Source organism: Leptonotus elevatus, chromosome 1, assembly GCF_054856555.1.
Source record: "Leptonotus elevatus isolate MCC_2025b chromosome 1, RoL_Lele_1.0, whole genome shotgun sequence".
Taxonomy (NCBI): domain Eukaryota; kingdom Metazoa; phylum Chordata; class Actinopteri; order Syngnathiformes; family Syngnathidae; genus Leptonotus; species Leptonotus elevatus.
The window spans coordinates 31,092,065-31,100,506 of NC_141239.1; positions in this window are offsets into that span (position 1 = coordinate 31,092,065).

Consider the following 8,442-nt stretch of genomic DNA (forward strand, 5'->3'; position numbering starts at 1 on the left):
GCTTTTTTGCTTTGAATCAGCCATTTCTGCTTAGTAGTGCCTCCAAAATGTTTAAAAGTTTCACTTAGGAGTATGACATTTAGTAGTACAAAAATAAATAAATCGGCCCCTGAAGCCAGTTTTACTCAGGAGCATGAAAGTTGGTCAACCTGTCAATCATGTGGAGAACCACAAAATAGTCTCAGTAAACCGTGCCCAAAAAATTTAAAAGTCTGCCATTTTGGCGAGAATAAACCATTTTAGGGTCCAAGCTGACAAGTGATTCTGTTTTAAATTCAGCGCCAGATCTAGTTTTACTTAGCAACATACAATTTGGTGGACATATGTATTAGGAAAAGACCCACAAAAAAGTCTCAGGAAACCATGCCCGAAAAGACACAGGAAATCTGCCATGTTGCTTTCAAGCTGCCATTTTTGGGTTTATTGAGCTTTTTCCAGATGTTTTTCAGATCAAGATTGACTCCTTGGGACGGTGTGGATCAGTGGTAGAGTGGCTATATCACAACCCTGGGGATGTGGGTTCGATCCCAGGTCATTGTGACCACTTTGAAGTATTCTTAAGCAAGATATTGAACCCCCTGATGCTGCGTCATCAGTAGATGACTGAGTAGGCAAAATGGAGAAGCGCTATATAAATCAAGTACGATTTTGTCTGATTGTGGCAAATTTGAATCTTTGTCGAGACATAGCAGACAATTAACTGATTTGCCATAAAATGTCAATCATACTTCGTGTTGTTGCTCTGACATAAAATATATACCGTAAATGTACTACAAAAAATGTAGCTGTTCGATTTGTACATGGCTGTGAACTACTACGACAATAATAAACTTGTTGTCAAATGAAGGATGTTAGCACAGTAGGCTAATTAGCGTCTATTTTTAGCCGCAGCTTGCAGCGCTGCAAGTCCGATGAGATTTGTGGCGGCCTCTTCTTTTAAGTGGCTAAAATTCCAAATGGATCTCGTTTAGCCACGGAATCACTTTGGAAGTGTCTCCCGTACCGCATCGCCACGAGGCCGAGTGGTTGTCACACCATGGCGTGACCGACATAACCCTTATTCCTGGTGTGAAAGAGGGGTGTGTGTGTGTGGGTGTGTGTTTGGGGATTAACATTGGTGTTGAAAATGATCTATTCTTAAATATGCGGATGGCTGTTTCACTGGCATTAACGGCGCTTGGGCGGTGGCCGTAACTTGACGAAGGGAGGGGAGCGCCATTATTACCAGGACGCTTGACACATGAGTTAGCTTGACATTCTCCCCATCGGTGCGAATTGTCACCAAAGAGATCATCGCCTTCTATAAGAGGGACTCTGAGTCATGAATGAGGACACCTGTCCTGTCAGCAGTATTTGTATTCCGTTATAAGGGAATGGAACTAAATTAGAATTGAACAAGATGTCTGGATGACTTTATACATTTTGTCTGTCGAGGCCAAAAAAGTGAACATTTTCATATATATATATGTTTAAAAATATATATAATTTCATGAATATTTAACAACTTTTTATAAGAGTAGGAAAGAAAAAAGGAAGTCATACTAATCTATTAAGACAAGTTTTGTCTGTGAACTATGAAATGTGACAATTGGAACGGAATATGAAAGTTGAATTCATTAATCATTAGAATTCACCACCAAGTGTCCCCCAAAACCACAAATTAGCAGACTTCTTGTGTTCTTTTGGACATGTCTTCTTGAAACTTTTTTTTGGGTGAGTCTAGTCATAATCGACAAGCATCCAAAAAGTCATGTTGCTAAGTGAAACTGACTTCAGGGGCTGACTTATTATTATTGTAATTCTTTTTTAATCAGGGTTTGTGCTTGGATCCTAAAATGGTCACTTAAATCAAAATGGCAGGCATCCTGTGTCTTTTGGAAATGGCTTCTGAGACTTTTTTTTTGTGGGATAGACAATATACCAAATTTAATGTTGCCTAATAAAACTGAACAACAGGACTGAATTTTCTGGATTGTCTGGCAACCAGTTCAGGGTGTACCCCGCCTACTGCCCGAAGCCAGCTGGGATAGGCTCCAGCACCCCCCGCGCCCATTGTGAGGAGTAAGCGGTTAAGAAAATGGATGGATGGAGTTTTTCAAATATATTCCAGGAGAAGCTTATCTTTAAATTGTGGAGTTTCAAATGTTAATATTAATGCATTTTCTACATTATGCATGCTGCACCAATGTCCAGATGAGTACAAAGAGCCCTGACTTTTTAACTGCGACTGCGCCTATCAGCTTTTATGCGAACACTCCATTGTTTCTTGGGGGCGGGGAGTGGTGGAGGGCGATGTCATACTCTTCAAAGCGGACATGTAGCGTTAGCATGCGTACGGCACAATTGTGATGGAAACGGAAAAACACAAGAAGAGGCCAGCGTCAAGCTCTGCCCAAACTCCAGCTCAGATTCCAAGAAAACAGAAAAAACGAAGAGTTTATTCGAGCGCACGTACTCGCATGCTCACCATGCACGAACTTGACAGAGTCTGCAGTTACATTTTAGGCCAGTGGTGGCAGTCGCGAGTAAAAAAGTGACAAAGTCCACAATGCACCTTTATTAAAAGACTCTTGGAAATGGAGCTTAATCGCAGACTTCTTTATGGCTTTTCAGACATGGCTTCTTGAATCAAAAACTCATGAACTGAGTTATTAGAATTTTGTGTTTTATGGTGAGTTTTTTTGCGTTATTTTCTGTGTCTGCAGCACATTTGATTGGTAAAATGTGAGACTATATTTGTTCACTGACTACGGCAACTACACTCGGTCAAAATATGTAAAAAGCTACCCAAAAGACATCACTTCCATCCTTCGCAGACTTCTTCTTTCCACTGACTGTTTGATTAGGTTTGCCCCGCTTCAGAAATGTGCTTGATAGCGAAGGACACCTGGGAAATGATCTTAAAAAAGCCACTTCAAAGTAAAATAGCAGACTTCCTAACCAATGTCTTTGCAGGATTGCATGCCTTCCTGAAACTTTTTTTTGTTATACTCATGATAGACATACTTCCATATTCCATGTTGCCAAGTGAAATTTCAATCTTTTCTCATTTGAAATATTTATCATAATCCAGTGCCTTAGACTTGTGGTGTAAAGGCAGCCTGGTTAGTTGGCTGTCACTTCCTGTTTTGTTCCCATGACAACCTTATCAGCAAGTTCATACAGAGCTGCTAATATGAGTTAATATTCTGGGACAAGTTAGCCAATCACAACTCCAGTGTCTGTAAAGCTCCAAAGTTGTTGTTTGTCTTGCTACAAATGTTCTTCCTGCCCCGCTAACAGGCGACAACGGTCTTGGATTGGCTCGCTCGCCAACATTCCGCCTCGGTCAGGCATGTGATCCGTTTCGGAACGCCAAGGACGGGATGCTTGGCTGCAACGACAGGAATTACGGCTTGTTTGGATTTCGCCTGGGGCGTCTTCCCAAGAGGATTTATGGGGGAAGGAAGGGTATGCGGTTATAAGGCTTGTGGGATTAAAAGGTTGTGAAGCGAAGATTACATTTGATGGCCTGACTGTAAACTGATAATTGGAATTCCTCTAAAACGAATGACTGTTGGAAACAAAAAGCTACTTTGAATTGTCTCCATGCCCTGAGGAAGTTTTGCGAACTCTCCATCCATTGGTTAACTTGGCGTCTCTTTTTGTCCGTCTTTTGATTCTACATCTGCCCGTTGTCCATCAAGTGCCCGCTGCATACTCGCGGGAACTAGATGACGGCCTGGGAATGGGGTAACGTTACACCGGAATGGCAGGAAGTGAGCCTCGGCCAAAAGGAACGTGTCCATCTGTTGAGCCACAACGGCCTTGTGCTAATTGAAGACGAGTAAAAGATAGTGGATAGGGGTTGTCTTTAAAGGCCAATTGGAAATGGCTCAGAGAAAAAAGAAAGCCTATAATGGCTGCTTCAAACCAAAATGTCAGACTTCCTGTCTCCTTTTGGCATTTGATGGAGACTTTTTCGGTCTGTTCATTATGCACAAGCCCACCAAATTTCAAGCTGCTGAGTGAATCGGACTCCTGGGGCAGAATTTTCAAAACTTCCCAACAAAAAAAAAACAAGGAACATTATTCTACAGTTCTATTTAGTAATATAAAAATATTATAAAAAGTCCTTTTTTTTTATGCTCTTGGTTTATTAAGTGTATTTTATATATACTGTTTTATATTTGTTTCTGTATTGAATTTGTAATCTGAATATGAAGATTATGTATCAGGTGAGATATTTTTTCATAAACCCGATATGGGTTTCCTGATCTCTCCTGCACATTTTAATGTTACGACAGTTTTTCTAATATTGTCTTTTTGTGCGAATAAACGAAAACGAAACATATTTTCAGTATAACGTAAAGATTTTGCTCTCCTGCAAGCCGCATGGATTTAGGGGTATGATTTCCTTGAGATTTTTTGGTTGGGCCTCCTCATCATTGACATGTCGACCAAATTCCATGTTTCTAAGGCGCCGTTCACACTGCAGGGCGTGATGCCCAATTCGGAATTTTTGTCAAATCCGATCTTTTTCTGTACTGATCACATGACAAAAATAAATGCGAACGCAACGCGCCCGTGATGAGACTTGCGTGCGCAAAGAGCACACGACCTCCTCATTTCATTGAGAAGTCTACCGAGGATGACGTCATATCATCGCCGTTCGAGATGAAACGTCTGCAGGGCTGCATTTCTACTATCGCCACACATGTCAACTTTATGCTTCATGTTTCAAGTGCGATTAAATTAAAGACACTGTTACTCTAAACAGCTTTGTATATATATTCACAGACGTGTCGGTAGTCTCCCTTCCAAGCACCCTCTCCCGCCCGCGCGGAGCGCATCTCAGGCTTTTGATGACGTATGAATCGGATGCGTGCGGATGAGCGTTCACAGTGCAGACGCATCGCATACATATCCGATTTATATCCACATACAAAAGAGGCCCAGATCGGGTGCGAATAAATCGGAATTGTATTGTTCACACGGCATGAAAAAAATCGGATACAATCGGAATTGAGCTGCAGTGTGAACACAGCCTAAGTGATAGCCTACTGGCTTCGGGGACATCATTTGTAAAACATTATGGGCGGCCTGTTTTAATGTATGAAAGGTGCTTATATACATAAAGTTTGATTTGATTTGATTAAAAAAGGCTGCTTCAAAGCAAAATGACAACACTGCTGCATCTTTTTGAAACTCTTTTTTTTTGTAAAACATGCTAACCCAATTTCCTGATACTAAGCCAAACATTTTTTGAGGGCTCAGCTTGTTAGAGTTTTAGAAAACTCCTCAGCTTCCGACGAAGTGTCGTAATGCTTTTGTGATGTAGTCCAGTTAGGAATGAGTAAACTCTCGGCTGCTATAGGCTAGACCAGGGATAGGGAACCCTGGTCCTCGAGAGCCGCTGTCCTGCCTGTTTTCCATGTCTCTCTCCTCAAACACAGCTGACTCAATTTATCAGCTAATCAGCAAGCTCTGTAGAAGCCTGTTAACGATCTTGTTCGCCAACCAGGTGTGTTGATGGAGGGAGACATGCAAAACAGGCAGGGCGGCCGCTCTCGAGGACCAGGGTTCCCTACCCCTGGGTTAGACGATCTGGTGTACGTCGTCTGCTCCATAATAAACACGCAGCGATGCTCGGAAAAGGCCACCACGCTGTTTTAAGAGTGCAGGCGGGAGGGGATACGATATCGCCAAATGGTCTGGCGCTCGGCCACGCCACAGACATCCTGGTTAGCAAAGATTTGGACGACTCAGGTGACATCATGTACACATGCACACACACACACGCACACACGCACGCACGCACGCACAGGAAACAGGTGTGGTGCCCCAGCTACAATTACGTGACATACTCTACATGCATGATCAAATGTTGGACTTGGACGAGACGCGAAATGTCAGCAGAGATTAGGAAGGAACATTCCGGAGAGTTTTTTGTTGTTGTTGCCGTTTGCTTCTCACGGCTATCTAACTTGCTGCACAATATTAGCTCGTGACATGAGTAAGTATAAATGATGCATGAGTTAAAAGTTGTGTATCAGTCACTACAGTAAAGTTGCAAAAGCGTCTTTCGTCTGTATTAGTGGTGCTCTGATTGATTGACCACTGATCATGATCGGCCAATTTCCGTAGAAAACTATGCGATCGGCATATGGCGACCCGCAGCTTGTACTTTGCAGCCTGCAGCCAACTAGGCTTCCCCTTTTCCTGAATACTGCACTTTACAGACCAAACCAGTCATTAAATCATGTTAGTGCATTTCCTGTATTGTCAATTTGAAATAATGTCCCGTTTTGTACAATAAAGGGATATAAATTTGGATAAAATGTTTTTTTTTCATGTGATTCATTAATAAAAAAAAAAAGACAGCTTAATCAATTATTAACTCATTTGCTCCCAACAATGTATAAACATGTTCTATATTAAATATTATTATACAGCCTCTGACCTGAAGAGGTCGCTTAAAGCAATGATAGTTATTACAAAAAACGGCCAGCAGGTGGCAGCAGAGCGTAAGAGATCAACCAGAGCCATGTTGCAACATGCTCTTTCCCCCACTGTTTTCAACAGGTTTGATAATAATGATGAAACTTGGCTACACTCTAATGCTAATTGCTGCAAAACGGAAATGGATAGAAACTTTCCTGTTGAAAGAAGAGACTCTAATCTTTCTTTTGGTAGGTTCCATGTTTTTATAGCAATAGAACACAATATTCTGTGTGTTTTGCAAAATCTGTCCAAATCCAGTAAAACACCAAAGAGCGAAGGAATCGGCAGCATAATTCTAATCTCCCACCTGATTGGACACCCTCAGCGACTGGATTGTCTTTGATGTTTTTATTCTTCAATTGTTGCCGAAGATGGTGTTTCATGGCCCATGTAGTGTTTAATGCCGTTTGCATCAAGCCAATAGAGTAAAGACATGTTTTCAATTCTTGTCTGTTGTGGAATTGCAGCCAGTGATGGTGGTGCAGCTGCAGCAGCGCCTCCTGCTGGCGAGTGTGGGGGGGGGGGGTGTCACTGAATTATGTTAATCACATGACAACAACTGTTTATTCATTCTAATCTGAAATCATCATTTCTGTTTCTGTTTCAGATACCATAGGTGAGCAAATTCAACCTGGTGTGTGCACGTGTGTGTGTTTGTCTAATGCTGAGGGTGAGATGCAAACACGCACACACATCATAGACACATCAACAAACACTCATCTGCATAAACTGTACAAGCAGGAAAACAAGCACACAAACATGCACGCATGAACTTGAACACACGATCACGTTGGCACGCACGCACGCACGCACGCACGCACACACACACACACACACACACACACACACACACACACACACTTCCATATGTTTGCTTGTCGTTCGCACACACTCAGATTCACATTTTCATACACGCACACACAGCATCTCACATGAGCACTTGCATGCTTCATACACACGCATGCTTAGTACGCACACATCCATACACTCTCAAAATCCACAGAATCATGTGCACACGTGCACACGCCGAGCCTTTGAAGAGGCAAATCTGGTTGTGAGCAGCGTTCATCTAAGTCACCATTCTTCCTCATCATTGCACCTGTTTATGCACTAATTCATCTGGATTGACAGCACACACACACACACACACACACACACACGCACGCACGCACTCTCATCCGCTATTAGACTTTGCCTGGCTAACACGAGCGCGTCTTAATCCGACAAGGTGAGCACACAAAAGGTGTTTGTGACTCTCGGGGGGCTCGTTAGCGATTAGCTGCTTCCTGCCTCGCGAGGCAAACATCTCCAAACATCTTTTAGGAGCCTTCCTTCTATTTTACCTCCAGCGTCTCACCCCCCCCCCCCCCCCACACACACACACACGCGCTCACACTACTGCTACTCTCGAGATGCCAGGAATAAAACATCTAGGTGGTGAAAGGGTGAAAAGGGGAATAAAAAAAAGATATATCCAGAAATACTTGAATACAAAATTCCCTTCCAGATCTTTTTAAGTTTGGTACTAAAGTGATCAAAGGCCCAGACTGCAAACGTGCACAAAGGTAGCTGAAGGACACATGAAACATTCATCTGCTTGGCCCGCCATTAGGAAAACACACACAGGCATGTGTGTGTGTGTGTGTGTGTGTGCGTGCACACACATGGAGACACACCGTATATGCATACACACCATAAATGTGTCTTTTTTTTTCTGACGTCGTTTGCATTTGTGATGCTTCACTGTGCTTCATTTTGTGTGATTTTTTTTGTGTATTTTCCCTGCAAATGTGCTTCAAATGAGAATTGTTTGACTTTCACGGAGCTTGAAAGAAAATTTGAAAGTCACTCGTGATAAGACTCAGTGAGAACGTGTGTGCGTGTGTCTACCTGTGTGTGTACATGTGTTACTTGCTAAACTAAAAGCATCATTCTTAGGGGGAGTCTGGGGTTGAGTCT